General features: G+C 44.4%; 1 pseudogene; it reads left to right on the top strand.

Moving 5' to 3' along the window:
- Positions 1 to 2,074: 2,074 nt before the first annotated feature.
- LOC135326222 (olfactory receptor 6T1-like) lies at positions 2,075 to 3,493 on the top strand (annotated as a pseudogene).
- Positions 3,494 to 3,847: the final 354 nt, after the last annotated feature.

Below are 3,847 nucleotides of genomic sequence, written 5' to 3'. Positions count from 1 at the left end.
TTGCAAACATCCATCACATCTGTCTTTCAAAAGCCAAACTAATGTCCCAGCAAAAATGCTTACTGTTATCTGCACATGCCAGACCATCCCTTTATATATGCATTTTGAAAGTTATCCCTTCTACTTTTCGGTACTTGCCTTTTTTGATTCAGAACATCTGGGCGGCTGTTGATTTCCAAACAAGCCAATATCGAGTATCTCTTTTGTAATCCCCTGCTTTCTTCCACATCTTCTTTCTCCGGAAAAGGGGAGGAAATAGGGAACAAGCATAGCTTGCCTTCTTTAATACTCTAAATAGTGAAATTCATGACAGTTCCCTTCAGTCATTGGAAGTGGCTTTCCCTCTAGGGGAGGAGGGAATCATCTCATGCGAAAAACCTAAAGGCTGTCCTTCTGGTTATTTGAAACAGGAAGCATCTGGAACAAAAAAAAACGTGAAGCAGGGTTACATTTTAGGTGTCTAAAAGTTGGGCGCTTCAGTTTGAGCAAGTTAGCGTACTCCCATATTGTCAGGGCAGAGAGAGAAGAGTGTCTGGAAGAGACTGGTAACACTTCTTTCACGTGCTGGTTATAGTCTGGGAGGACCCAACCTCTAGAGCTCTCTCTTCATCTCCATTGACTATATAGGGAGCCAAGGGAAAATGAGTACGGACTCCAGCTGCTCACAGACACTTCCAATGAAGTAGATGAAACTCCCTATTTCAATCTCAAATCTCCTAATTTATTTAGTAGCTAATTTCCTTTTCAGACAAAAGAACATGTCTAACAGAAGGAAGCCCAAGGAAAATACAGGCAATAAATACTGACGTTTTTCCCTCCACCTTTGCATTTGGTTTTAGACATATAAAGGAAAGGAGCAGATGCCTCCATAAATAGGATGCCTCAAAAATGCAAGGGTGGGAGGAGGGGATGATGGGTTTTAAGCAGTGAAACAGAGGTTCTCCACAAACTGTGTTGTCCCCCTAGACCCCGTCTCAGAGCATAGCATGTGGTTTTTATACAGGGAGCAAAATGGGAAGCCCAGTAGTGGGCAATACTCCATGATTGCACTGGCATTTTAACTTGGGGCTCAGGTTAGTCCTAGATCCCAAATGCTCTGTCTTGCTCTCTGCCTCTAGTCTGCCATAGGGGGATCTCTGCACTGGGTCCATCTGGAAGATCTGCTGAAATTTAGCCGCTGGCTGTAATTGTTTGAGCAAAAGCTCAAGCCCAGTCACCTACAGCAATATCACTGTAGTCTCTCTTGTGTTATGATTTGATGGTAATTTTGAATGACGGTTACAGAGAAATTGAGGCAGCTTTGCAATAAAGACCTACCTATGTCACCTCTGTTTATTAAGGAAAGAGCAATGGCAAAGATTGGTGGCACCAAACTGTGACAGCTGTTTCACAAAGGTTGTCAACTTCCATTCCTCAGCTGTCAATGGAGAGAGGCAGACTGCAATGGTCTGAATCACCTTTTAGGGATGGCTTCCTCTCCTATTTGATTAGACAGGGAGCTGGCATGGGATATATTCCATCTCTAGAAAGGTTATTGCCAAAACAGACCAAAGTAGGCCTGTATTTTTTCGACAAGATATATTTTTGGACAAGAACAGATGAATGGCCCTTTAGGCACTACTGATTGTACCCTGTAGGTGGGCACCTGCAGGCTCCATTCAGTTGCTGGCACATTGGGACCTCCAGTTATCTAAGACTTTAGCTTTGTGGGGATGTCTGAGACATCTCAAATGGTACTGGATGCCTAATTATGAGCAACTAAATCAAGCACCTTAAGTCAGGCATGATGAATCTCAGTTGAAAAGACAGATGTCTTAGGCTGAACTGGTCACTCCAGGACCCTTCTATAGTTGTGGAGGGCTAGGCAGCCTCAAAAAATGGTAGTAGATGACTAACTCAGAAGGTGCAGATGTCCAAGTTAGGTGTGATGAACTTGACCCTGAATACCTCTGTGTAGGGACTTGACTTCTCTTTAAAAATCAGGATGTCCAAAACTTACTAGATGTCACCTGAGAAAATATTCAACACTCTACATTACTCTGTTGTTCTTTCCCATGACAGAGAATGCACAGAGATGGAGAATGTGACATCTGTGACAGAGTTCATCCTAGTGGGATTTCCTAACAACCATGAGGTGGAGCTCCTCTTCTTCCTGCTTATTTATTTAGGGACTGTCTTGGAAAACGCTCTTATCATTGTCCTGGTATACACTGATTGCCACTGTATTACTTCCTCAGTAACCTGTCTTTCACTGAGATCTCCATGACTTCCTCTGTGGTCCCTAAAATGCTGGCAAACTTCCTGTCAGAGAAGAAGGTCGTTTCCTTTGCTGGCTGCTTTAGCCAGCTCTACTTCTATTTCCTTATGGGCACAACTGGCTTCATCGTCTTTGCTGTTCTGTCCTATGACCAGTATGTGGCAATATGTAACCCACTGAGGTATCCCAGCATCATGACAAGCAAGGTATGCAGTCAACTTGTTTGGGGCTCCTGGGTGGGTGGCTTTGTCATGATTCTGTCATCTCTGGTTCTGAAAGCCCCGTTGCCGTACTGTGGTCCCAATGTAATCGATTACTACTTCTGTGACAGTGTGCCTTTATTACACCTTGCTTGTGCTGACATCCAGCTTATTGAGTTGATTGATTCTGTGGTGTCCTGGTCTTGCTCCTTGGCTTTTTGGCATCGACTGTGGTCTCCTATGCCTACATTATTTCTACCATATTCTGGATCCCATCAACTCAGGACAGGCAGGAGGCATTTGCGACTTGTGCTTCTCATTTCACTGTTGTTTCCTTAGGTTTTGGCATCTTTGTCTATGCCAGGCCTTCCCAGGTGACCTCTCTGCATGTCAACAAAATACTCTCTGTGTTCTCCAGTATTGTGACACCTCTTTTAAACCCATTCATATTCAGCCTAAGGAATGAACAAATGAAAGAGGCCTTGAGAAATGCTTTGCACAAGGGCCTGGTGATGCCTAAGAGGGCAGGAAACCCACGAGCTTCATGATGACTGTTACTCAGTCAATCCTTGAAAAATGTGAGCAGGACCTTTGTGTTCATATGGATAAACTAGCCAGATTAGATTAGACTCCTTGGATGAGATTCAGTGGTGCATGGAATATGCTTCAGGTAAGCAGCCAGGTGGTATCTACATGAGGATGATGGGAATCCTTCTCTCAACTCCATTGTCTGTATTGATAAGGGACTAAATTCCAGTCACAGTCACATGGGGGCTAGTGCCATTTGAGATGCCACAGCATATCCTAGTTGACCTCCACCTGCCTTTCTGGAAAGCAACAAGTCTCTCAAAGTCCCTTGTCACAACTGCACAGATGTCTTGGGCTCCTTAGGGCATCTCAAAAAGCAGAAGGCACCTGCATGTGGACAACTGAATCCCATTCTCTAAAGAACTGTGGTGTTCAGGATTCGTCTCACCTAGCTTTAGCCACTGCAAAGGATGTGTCTGTATTTGAGATTACCACGAGCTACTGCTAGAGTGAGTGGAAAGAAAGATATTTCCACACAGTCATTCAGCACAACTCGGGATAGGTGCACTGACCTGGCCTCTGGAAGTGGTGAATTCTGTCTGTTAATTGTAGACTCAGCCTGGCTGAGTCTCTTGCACACAGCAGGTGTGCCTCAGGCTACACTTCTGTTCTTTTGGTGTTTTCCAGGGGCTGAGTCAGAGTACCTGAGCAAGTGATGCTGACTGGTTTGCATCCATTCTGTCTGCAGAGTGTAAATTCTGGCATGTTCTTTTCTGCACCCTGATTCTTCCATTAACGGAACTAATTGGCTCACTCCAGATAAGGTGCAAACTAAGAGCTTCGAAGTATGGATGGTCAGAAT

This window comes from Dromaius novaehollandiae, unplaced genomic scaffold (assembly GCF_036370855.1).
Source record: "Dromaius novaehollandiae isolate bDroNov1 unplaced genomic scaffold, bDroNov1.hap1 HAP1_SCAFFOLD_37, whole genome shotgun sequence".
NCBI lineage: Eukaryota > Metazoa > Chordata > Aves > Casuariiformes > Dromaiidae > Dromaius > Dromaius novaehollandiae.
Note: the sequence above shows the minus strand (reverse complement) of the source record. Positions and strands in the feature narration are given on the sequence as shown.